This window comes from Candoia aspera, chromosome 1 (genome assembly GCF_035149785.1).
Source record: "Candoia aspera isolate rCanAsp1 chromosome 1, rCanAsp1.hap2, whole genome shotgun sequence".
NCBI lineage: Eukaryota > Metazoa > Chordata > Lepidosauria > Squamata > Boidae > Candoia > Candoia aspera.
Genome location: NC_086153.1, coordinates 76,646,488 through 76,658,867, shown reverse-complemented (window position 1 = coordinate 76,658,867; position 12,380 = coordinate 76,646,488).

The window sequence follows — 12,380 nt, the reverse complement described above, 5'->3', positions numbered from 1 at the left end:
CCATATGAGACAATAACTTTATTAGGCCAAAACAAAAGTCACTCAAATGTGCAAGCTTTCACAGCAGTGGGAGGGGAGAGAAAAATATTGACTTGAGTTTCAGTGATCTAAACCTCAAAATGGGGTACAGGTTAACAACCTTGCTTAACAACCATTTGTTTAGAGATGGTTCAGACTTACGACAGTGCTGAAAAAAATTACTTGCAACCGGGCCTCACATTTATGACCATCACAGTGTCCCTACAGTCACGTGATTGCCATTTTTGATCTTCCTGGCCAGCTTCTGGCAAGCAAACTCAGTGGGGACTCATGTGATTCAATTAACAACCACATGGTTTGCTTAATGACCATAGTGGTTCGCTTAACAACCTCTGAAAATAAGGTTGTAAAATCGGGTCCAATTCGCTTAATGACCACTTCACTTAATAACCAAAATTCTGGTCCCAATTGTGGTCATTAAGCGAGGACTACCTGTATAGGAGGAGAGTGCATACATTAAAATTAAAGTATACCTCGCTCAGTGGTAGTTGAACCCAGGACTTCCTCTAGATGCTTCATCTTTTCAGCTACTTACACATATATAAAATCCAGTGATAGTCCAGTTCATCTCCATACTTATGTGAAATGCACAGATTCTTTATCAGTTGAAACAGAAAGAACTATCAGAGAGTACTCTGCTATGCAGCCCTTTGGATTCAATCTCCTGGCATTATCTTCCTCCTCCTCCTCCTCCTCCTCCTCCTCCTCATTTATTGTAGCTGCTCACTCCAAAAAACAGGCCCATGCAGTTTTCTTGGCAACACTGAGGAAGTGATTTACTATTACTTTCTTCCAAGATGTTTTTCAACTTTCCAGTGTAGGATTAAGAGACAGTTAATCCAGAACCTTAACCACTACACCGCACTGTCTCTCTTTATTTTTTTGCTTTTATTTATTTTATTCACTATCAAGAAAGAGAGTGGAGAAAGAGAACATCCTGAAAGAGAGTGGAGAAAGAGAACATCCTGAGTTTTCTGAATAGAATTCAACTAAGCCTTCTACTGCTTGCAGGAACCCATTATACCACTAACAATTATACAGTGGAGATGAAGAAAAAGGAAGAAGGGATTTGAGTGGTAAAGAACCCGGTAGCTGAAGTTAATCTCTGTGATAATGTTGTCAGCTCCATCTCATTAAAAATGTAGACTTGGATTAGGGAAGGAAAGTTGGCCTATTAAATGATTAACTCTTATCTGATATGGAAACCTCAGTGGGCATATCCACATTTCACCACTTGCAGAAGATAAAAACTGAATTTGATGGGGAAAGTAATTGCAAGGATTACGTCTTATCTGATCAAGAAGCATTCAGTGGGTACATCCATATTTTACCACATGTAGTAAAATAGCTTCAGCCTAGGGGCAAAGAAATGGCAGGCAACGCTGAAAAGATGCTGCTTACAATAAATGACCTTTTGACCAGGCTCAAGGGAAGTTTCTAATGTTCTCCTGGATTCCATCTTGAACAAAAAGAACTTTCCCCCACTGTGGAAACAGATGCATTTAGCTGGCCAACCAAACACTGTCTGGTAAACAAAATGGGAAGACTAGAGGGTGATCCTTCAAGGCTCCCTAGTGGGAAGCTTTCATTAAGACTCAGAGGAAATTTTCTGTTCAGTGGGGTACAGTTTTGTTTTGTGGCACCCTGTAGCTGAATGACCTTCCATCAAAAGGCATGTTCCTCTTTTGTCATGCAGGAGAGTCAGGATTTGGCAAATCTCCCCATTCTTATGTACAGTAAGAGCAAAAGGGACCTACAGAGACTTGATATAAGAGCAATTCTGGGCACTGGAATGTAGCAACAACTAAGCTTCAGATGGGTTTCACAGCTTCTGCTGCATCCACAGTTAAATAATGTGGATTAGCTCTCCTTAGTCCACTAAGTTGCATTCTCCAGATTCCTGCATGAGGAAAACAATGATGTTGAAATCATACGTATTGATTTCAAAAAAAAAATACTGCCCTAAATAGAACAGCTGAAATGTTGCTTTTTATATCATGTAGGAAATATCTGCTTACTTCTCATATGTTAAAACTCTAGGGAAGGAAGAAGAGGGGGGCAGCTAAAAAACTAAAATCTCTATAATGCACAGCAGGGCACACAATTTGGTATCTTCTAGAAATTTTGCATTGCTAATCCCTGATCATCACTAGTCATTAGCCAGGCTAGATGGAGTTGACGGGAACTGTAGTCAATTAATAACAAGACTTATCAGGTCATTCCCAGTCAGTCTACCTAAATCTGATACTCTCTCATTGGATATACTGTTTTAAACCGTACCTCTGATTAATTCAGCTACCATGAAATAATTGGAGATGATGAGACTTGTAGTCCAACTTATCTGGAGAAAGGGCACAATTTCATTGCTGGATAAAGTGGTGGATGCAGTTATTTATTTCTTGTTAATGTGCTCCTAGTCAATAATTTAAAAAACATTGTGAATTTTAAATTGTTGAGCTTTAATGATTTGATTATAAACATTGGATGTGGGTGTTGGGGTTGAAATTAAGATGTTCATTGTGGTGTATAAAACCTTGCACAGAATGGGTTGATAATACTTGCAAGACTGCCTTTATCCATATAGTCCTCATCACAGTATTAGACTCAACAAGGCAATGTATTTTTGCAGGTACCATCAAAAATACAATTCTGCTTTTCCCATGGTAAACTATGGAAGATTTTGCTATGGTAGATGAGCTGGGGGTGTCCAGGACAGGGGTTAAGATGGTGGTCATGACCACTTGATTGAGCATTGTTCAATACATTGACAAATGTACAAATGGGATGGGGCTTTGTTTGCATGGTCATAACCACCATTTTGACTTTTTTGATCAAAAAAGTGGATGCTGATAAGTTGAGGCTTACCTGTCATTCTTAGAGTTCTGGAGGCAACCTAAAACATTTCACTTAGAGTCTTTTAAATTTCTTAGTTGATACTTAATGGTTAGTTTGGATTTTATGTATATTGTTTGCAAATCACTTATAGCAATAGATAAGAATGGATGGCATATGCATTTTCTAAATTAAAAAATAAATAATCTATACACAGCTACATAGCTTTAAAATTAGGTCTGCCAGATCTGGATTGCAAAAATCCAGACAATCACTAGATGCATCAGAGATACAGTGCCATCTGGATTTTTGCAGCCGAGATCTGTTATACCAAAATGAAAAAAAAATCTACTGAAAAGCAGAGTTAGCTGGAAATACACCTTGATATATTGGCTAGAGTCTTTGCTTTGAATAGCAGGGCCTCAAAGATATTCCAAGTTTCTCCTAAAAATTTCACTTGTCATTAAAACAATAAAAATTAAAATTTACCAGGCCCTTGATGTGTATAATACACAGGCGATGTTCTACCTATTATTTATCAGGGATTAAATGTGTTCCTGTCTCGGTGAGTTTTGTCCTGGTCAAGAAGTACAAAAGCACTGGGAGAACCTCTGGCACCAACCCCTTTATTGTATTAACATGATGTAATTATGTTAATTATTATGCTTAATAATTAAGTTATTAAGTTATAATTATTAATAACTAAATAAATAAGTTATTAAGTTATAATTACATTAGATTACTACAAACCTAGGCTTTTCAGAGTGCCTACAAAAGGCTTTGGGGTCAATTTTATATGAAGAATATGAGCATTTATAAAGCTATATAAAAAGGGCTACCATTTCTTGGTTGCATCATGTCTGAACTAGAAATAATTTGCCTCCAGCGGTTCTGTGATTTGCTGAGGTGGGAATAAACATGGAGATGTTACATCAGGTAGTGTGAAACTGAAGTGTTCAAGAGAAGATGACGATGATTTTAAATGAAGGTCCAATCGACTACTTTATTTGAATCTGGAAGCTCTTTTTCCTCCACTTAATACCAGGCAGCAGATGCATAATAAGGAGGGCTCTCAAGAAGGAAGGTTTTTAATTAAGAGATTATATATTGGCCTTGAATCCTTCATGTACATCCAGATAAGATCGGGCTGTTCAAAGGCTACAGAGACATTTCATATAAGCACTTACAGCATTTGTATAAATATATAACTATCCATATAATTATGTATTAATTAATTGTACACCTTTTTCTCTGGGCTGAAAGTAATGATTAAGAAAATAACAAAGCAATCAAATTATCTTTGTTCCCAGAGATGTAATGCTACAAGTCCTCTGCATGTCTACTGAGTAGCTGCCCATATTTTCCCAGCCTAGATACAGTGGCCATAGTACAGTCAAGTAAATTTGGAAATAATTATTATAATAGAAGTGCAATAGTTATCATCATAGTTGGGAAAAATATGACCAGTTGGCCCATCTGTCTGCCACCCAAGGGCTATCCTCAAGCCATTCTTTTTCTCCTCTCCTTTCATATGGTTTTTGTTCCAGATAGCCATCCACACACACAGGAATGTCCTTAATAAAGCAGGCCAAAAATCAGTCCTTCTTTCCTGTAATGCATAACTGCTCCTGCGGTCTGGAAGCCAATGGAGATCAGAAAGCTTCTTGTCATGTATGAACTGTAATATTTCTGCTGTTTAATTAATGTAAGTGCATGTTCTGAGGAGGAACTGTCAACCAAAGGAAGCATTCTGCTTCACTGGAGGAATACAGGAAACTTCAACCTTGGTACTATAACTTTGAGGAGTTTAGGATCACATGGGAAAATGATGGAAATTATGTAAAGAAGAGCAGGTTATTTACTGATACATAAAACCTTTACACATACAATTTAATGGTTCCAAACTTTACTGCATACTTGCAAGTTTACTCATCTCCTTTAAAATGCTAGAAAATCCTGATCTCTTCAAGAAAGAAAAATGAAGACTTATTGGAAATTTATTAAGTCTCAGTTTCTCTCCCATCAATATAACTTTACAGTATTACTACTTGAATCTAGGATTTGAGAATATTTTAGAAGGGATCTTACTGAAAGCAACCTCTACCTGGTAAGGTTATTATCATTCATGCATGGCAATCCTAGATGTTTTTCAGTAGTACGTCATAGCAAATTCAGTGAGACTTAGTCGGGTATGCATAGGGCTGGAATCTTAATTTCATACCTTACAATGATGAGACTGCCTTCCATTCAATAAAGAATATAAAAACCATAGCCATTTCTACGAAAGATCTGAGATTTCTCCCTAAGGGACAAAACTGAAATAAGAAAACAAATGTAATGATAATGATAATAAAGAATGCCTTTCCAGGTGAGAATGGGCCATTTTGCTTAGAAACATAGTCTTTCCAAGGTATCTCAAAAAGGTTTGGTAATGCTTGAGAAGGTGCAGAAAAGGGCATCTCCCCTCTGATTAAAAAAGTGACACCGAGTTTAGGAAAAAAAGTGAGTAAGGAGGAAGAGAGATGTATGTGTACAGTTTTCTGGGTGTGGAAATAGCAGATAAGGAAAAGATCCTCATGTTCATCATAGCTATTGTGTTGTTCAATAAAAGGTAGCATTGGAAGATTCACAACAGACAAAAGGAAGCCGTTCTTATTGTGCACAGTGAAGTTGTGGAGTTTGCTTCACAAGGTTAGTGGTAATCAACCATTTGGATGGTTCTGTCAATATTATGACAAATTCATGGATGCTAAGATTATCAGGGGCTACCAGTCACAATAGCTATGCCATGCAGAGGCAGTAGGATTTTAGATATCTGTTGATGAGGAAGACAAGAAAGAGGGTGCTTTTGCTTTTATAATGCTTGACTATTTAGCTTTTAGTCTTATCAACACAGACCTTCGTATCTTGACATTTCCTCAAAATGCTTCCTTCTTTTTCTGACCATTCATTGGAATCAGGAGAGTTTAACACCTATGTCTTTTAATTGGGGGTGTTAACACCCTCTTTTCCAGGGACATCAACAACTGCAGTTTTGAAAGGTCAGCTAGGGCAGATAAATGCTCAAACATTCTGTTATTAACATTTTGTGCAGACACTAAGGTTAATCCATCCAATTTGATGAGCCTCTGGAGAAGGAGTGAAAATGCCTTTGGTGATCCCCTTGCCAATCACACCCCCTCCCCAAGTCAGCTGCAGAGAAAGTCGCTGGCTGCAGGTTGATTGAATGTGTACCCTAGGAGTGTATTAAGAGTGGGGAGGGAAAGTATCTAATCCCTTGAGCAGCTGTCACTGTATGTAGGAAAAAAACCAACAACCACCCTTGACTAGAAAAAGGCAAGAACATCTGTCATTCTGTAACTCCAAATACTTCACTCACAATCCTTTTTTATTTATGCTACACACAAGGCAGCCTGACAACAACACCAATACACTTCATTTGGGAGGCTGTCAGGGCTTACACAGATGCTCTGAAGGCTGAGAATCATTAACCCCTTACAGTAAAGCCCAAAACACCTACCTAGCAACTTTCCACCTACTACCTAAATGGTATTAACCGAAGTACAGTAGGTGATACAGTAGTGCTCTCTCCTTCTAGGTACGGCATCCTTTCATGGACAGCCTTCCCCACCCTGCTGTTATATGTTGAGGATTTAATGGCTCAGGTGGAGGGAAGAACCTTTGAGTGTTTTAGAGTTCGTATCTTGCAGAACACTTCCACACTTAGAATTCAATGGGGTTTGTTTCCAAGTCAGGGGGTGGTAGATTTTTGCAGAGGAATCCAAAGGGGGTAGAGAAGAGAGGACCAATCTAATTGACCCTTTCCATGTCATAATAACTTACTGAAAGGTAAGAGATGGGGAAAGAAAACAAATTTCCTTCCTTTCTCCCTTTTCCTCTTCTTGGGCTCCCATACTTTTAAACCTGCTTCCTTACCTGTGCTCTGTTGTGATCACTAAAGTCATCTGAAAGTGTCTGTAGGTTGAGTCACGGCAACTGGATTCTTTCTTTTTGGTTGAAATATTTCGCTGCTTGGACAAGCAGCGAAACGTTTCAACCAAAAAGAAAGAAATCCAGTTGCTGTGACTCAACCTACAGACAATTCCACCTGGATGACTGAGAATCTTCATCGACATATCGTCTGAAAGCCTCCATTGCCTCCATGCCCCAAACCCAGACACTGAGGATAGAAAGAGAAGCAACTGCATAGGCTGCTCCTTCTCTACTGCTGTAACTAGTACTGGCAGTAGAGGAATTAGGTGGATTAACCAGGTCCAGCTTTCCATACCACTGGGCACACTGGCTGGAGCTGTTATAACATATCTGGAAAGTTCCAGTCTGAGATTAAATGAGAATAGACATGAGGACTGTTTGCTTAAAAGTATGGCAGTAAATGGACTGGCCTAATATTTTCTCTGACATGGAAGAGTTCCAGATGCAAAGGCATCAATGGGGAAGTGTTCTCATGCAAAGTATTCCTATGCAATAATGTCCGGAGAGCCAGTCTGGTGTAGTGCTTAAGGCATCAGGCTAGAAATGGGGAGGCCATGAGTTCTAGTCCTACCTCAGGCATGAAGCCATCTTGGTCACCTTGCGCCAGCTGCTCTCTCTCAGCTCTAGGAAGGAGGCAATGGCAACTCCTTCCAAAATCTTGCCAGGAAAACTGCTGGGACTTGTCCAAGCAGTCACCAGGAGTCAACACTGACTCAAAGGCACCAATAAATAAATAATTTTTTAAAAATAGTCCTGATAGGTGCCTTAAGGTAGAGCAAACTTTCATAGCCTGATACCCTTCAGATAAACATATCTTACTTTTTGGAGATGATGGGCATTATAGTCCCAAACATCTGGAGAGCACCCAAATCAGAAGAGGATATACTAGCGAGATGAATATTTTTACTGGAGTGTTTTAGATTTTATTTTAAATAATTTGCAAATCAATAGTAGATTACTAATTGCCATTATATATCCAGAGTGGCAATTTACAAATCAAAATAAGTATTTCTAAATATGTCTATCCATTAGCTCTGAGATAACTTAAAAATTGAGACTGCTTTCCCTTGCCCAGGTAGCATCCCTATGGCTGTGTTCCCCTGACGTATTTACCATGCTTTACTCAAGTTTCCGTGTTTGCACACTATATTGAGCCATAAACCAACCACATGGCTCAACATGTTTGAGCTTGCTTACCTCACTAGCTAAAATCTGATTGGATATTTGGCAATTCAGTGTGTCATATAACCTCAGCCTGTATCCTGTTAAAGTTTAAACAATAAGGTGCACAGTTTTTCAAAATGCAGTTGCATAGAACAAAGATATGCAACAGTCTAAGTGGAAAGGAAAACCCTTCTATGGTATAAAATAAATTCCAGCTAGGAATTCTGCTGTAAAAAATAAAACTTTATGGCAGATGTAAGAAAAGGGTTATTTTAATTCCTGTGTATTCAGTGGAGAAGATTTTCCTCTTCCTGGTGAAGGAAGCTTCCTTCTTCTCCAATAAGTATCACTAAAGGTACCTTTTCTCATTCTTCACTTTGATAGAGGGAAAAAAAAAAGGAAATAAGTTATTCACTGGGAACTAAAGCCAAGTATATGATAAAGAGCTTTGCACTATCAAATGGAGAGTTCTCTTGCTTCTAAAATTAATGCAGTGATTATGGGAGTGTGACATCTGTCATGAAGCTATCATAGAACATTTGAGGGTTATATGGTTTGCACTAGTAGTACGTTCATTTATTGCATTTATTTTATTTGACATCCCTCTATCCAGAATATTATCTATCTATCTATCTATCTATCTATCTATCTATCTATCTATCTATCTATCTATCTATCTATCATCTATCATCATATGTTTCAAGGTGTTCCATGTAATGCATGCAAGTTTAGACTGGAGAAGTATTGTGAAAGCATACACATTTGCCTTAATGTTCTTATGCATAGCAGCTCCACTCCTGAAGACACCAAGGTCTGGTGTGGGATTCTAAGTGTGTTCAGCGGAGTATGTTTTGACTCTTCCCTCCAACTGGGATTCCTGAAACAACAGATCAACTGTTCATGAGGGTATGTGTGTTCAGCTGTATCTTCCTTTACTATCACACTGAACTTACAGAGATTAGAAGTCCTCCACAGACAGAAAGCTATTTCTCTGGTGGCTAATATATCAGCCCTGCTTCCCTGATGTGCCTTCATTTTAAATGGGGAAGTGGCTACCATATAGACTATGCACTGTATATATACATGCAAATAAACACATGAAAATGATTTTGTCATAAACACTCAAATGAACTTAATGAATGCGTTAAACAAACCCTCAGACTGAGAAGCTTATTTCAGAGACCTTTTAAATCTCCCGTACCCATTTCCCTCTATCATTCCAATTGTCTCATCCAAGAGTGAGCAAACAGGGACAGCTAGCAGAGTTGGCCAATGAGATCAGCAGAAGGAAGAGATGGGACCATCCAGAGAGCTGCGTATTCTAAGGGGCTGAATGCTAAATTGTTTGGGAGACCTGATAGGAGTTCAGCATGGGAATTAGCAGAGGAATTTGCAGCAAGTGGAAGCTCAGAGCAGTACTTGAAGAAAAAGTCAGAAGATTGGAGAAGTGGCCATGCTTCAGCTGATGAGAGAGGATGAACATTGATTAACTTAAATAAGGGAAGGAGAGCATGCAGAGCATGGCTTCTGATTTTTTCCCAACTACTTTAGCAGCAGTGGCCATAGGAAGCATCTATATTTTCTTTTGTGTAATGTAGACAAGTATTGCATGTTTGTGTACTTCCTCCCAAGGGATTAATGAGGTTGTGTGCATATGGGCTGTGTGTGTGTGTGTGTGTGTGTAATCAGGGTAGGTGCATATGTATAGCCTCTGTTTGTGTTTGTGAAAGAGAGTATGTATAACTGGGGTGGGTACATGTAGTATTGCCTCTGTGTGTATGTGTGAGGATCTTAACAGGGCAGGCGCATATATATTGCCTCTTCAGGGTGTGTGTGTGAGAGAGAGAGAGAGACAGAGAGTGTCAGAGTCCAATCAGGATAGGTGCCTATGTGTTGCATCTCTGCATGGGCATCTGCTCTCCCTTTAGGTTGTGTCTATGCATGTGCTAGAACGCATAGGGCAGGGTGCATGCACTTGACCTTGGGCCATGTGACCAGGAGAGAAAGAGCTTAGAATGGAGGAGTCTGCAGTATTCTGAGTGAGCCCAGCTACCTCTCCCCATGGATGCATTGGGAGATATTTTTTTTTTAAATGTTATTCTCCATGGCCCCAAACCAGATCTGTCCAACTACCAAACTCAACCTTTTTTTTGCCAGCTGATCCTACCATATCACATTTGATCCACTGTGTTTTGGGAGAAATTTCTTGTTTGTGGACAGATAGATAGATGGACAGAGTTCTGAATCTCAGTACATAATTTTTCCCATTATATAATTTCTTTCCCCCATTCTGTTGAGTTGTAAAGAATAATTAAATAAAAATCCACAATAACAGGAATTGATAAAAGAAGCAATTCTCTTCCATAAAGAAGAGAATTAAACAAAGAAGCAAGCCTGATGGATGAAAATGACAACCAGAAGGAAAAGATGTAGAAGATACTTCACACTGCTGGATCTGAGAAACAGTTTTTAGTCTATTGCAGAAGAAACAGGTTTTGAACCTTCAGGAAAAAAAAAGAGTAAGTGTGAAACGAGGCTGGAAGAAGGTTCCCTAAAGAGCTGTGCCCTGCAGGAAAATGAGTGTCATGGTGGTTAGTAATTCACTACTAGCAGGAACTGGAACAAATATATACCGGCCAGACCAAATGGGTCATGTAATGTGCTCTTTGCCAGGTACATGGATCAGGGATATGATCAAACAACTTCCAAAGCTTTTTAGTCCATTGATAATTATCATTTCCTGCTAATCCATGTGAGGGCAATAATACTGCAACCTTATAACCGTGAACTTGGGAGATCTAGGAGAAGGGTTCAAGAACTTAAGGTTCAGGTAGCCTTTTCCTTCACCCTTCCTTTCCTTCACCCTTGAATGTATGAACATGTTCAAGCAGAGACCAGATGGGTTTAAACAGAATGTGGGTTATCATCTGACACAGATACTTTAATCCGTATTCCTGCACAGACTTGGGGGTTGGATTCAATGGTCTGTGGCCCCTTCCAACTCAATGATTCTATAATCTATTGATGATGGGACACTACTGGGTGAATCAGATGGCTGGTATGACCTCTGGCTGCCATGAATTTAGGCCCAAAGGGCTTGTATTTAACCAAGTTCAAAATTATGAATGGTGAGCCAACTGATACCTGAGAGAAATATATGGAGATTTAAAACAGAACTAAATAAATATAAGTCCTGAGAGATTATTGAGTTCTCCTGGTGAATGGATAAATAAGTGTGTTATTTCAGATACTGCAATGTTATATTTGCTAAGTTAAACAGAAGGACACACACTCACAAAATAATACTAACATGTTTCATCTAAAAAAAGATCATTGTTTAAACACAGTGAAATCCCATTATACTCAGGTGATGACTCATTTTAACATTAACTTTTCAGAATAGAAAATGAATGAACTTAAAAAAAATCTGCAAGCTAACAGGAGTACTTCGATTTTTACACCTTTACTTCCCCATCTTTTGTTCAAACAAATAGATGAAACAAACTTATTCTAATGTGTACAAGGGCTAATATATTTTTTTAGGATTAAAGGCTCTTCATCAAAAAATGTATGTCACGTTGTGTGTGTGTGTGTGTATGTGTGTGTATCTTTTAACCTTCTAAGATGAACACTGACAACTTGGATAATACTGTATTACTTTTAAGAAATTTTGCTGATTTTGACAGGTTTTTTTTAAAAAAAGTTTTAAGATAAATGATGCTGCATTGTCTCTGACGATTCCATTAGGAACATTCACTTTGTGGAGAAACAGGTGGCTGAACTGTTGAGCAATAGTACATCTTAATACTGTTCTAAATAGGAATATTGTTTTTCACTAAAAAAAAGGAAAAAATCCAAACTGGCTCTCCCTATATCAACTTTTTGGTGATGGGGGTTTAACCCTTTGGCTTGCCATTTATATTTATATCCTGCTTATATCCTCTCCAAACCTATATAGTATAAACAGTATAAATGCCTTTATGTCTTCTCACTTTCTTAAAATAACACACGATTCTGATTGAGGGTAATCATTTCTACTGTAGTACACAAAGAATTTACAGAAAGGTTCTACCTTCATCAGGACCAATTAAAATATCCTTCCCCAGCCTGATGCTATACAAATCTGTTGGACCTTTATGCATTGTGAGGGAATAAGTCCTATTTTGCTCATATCCTCTTTGTGGAGTTCTCAAAAGCATTTGATTGGTTATTTTGGAAACAGAATGCTAGAGAAGATCCAGCAAGGCACTTATTTAACATCTCCAGGACCCCAGGCTAAATTTTGGATCCCCCTCTGGACCAATAAGGCTGTCTACATATTTTCTGCACCAGAAGTGTTTGAATAAGGTGGT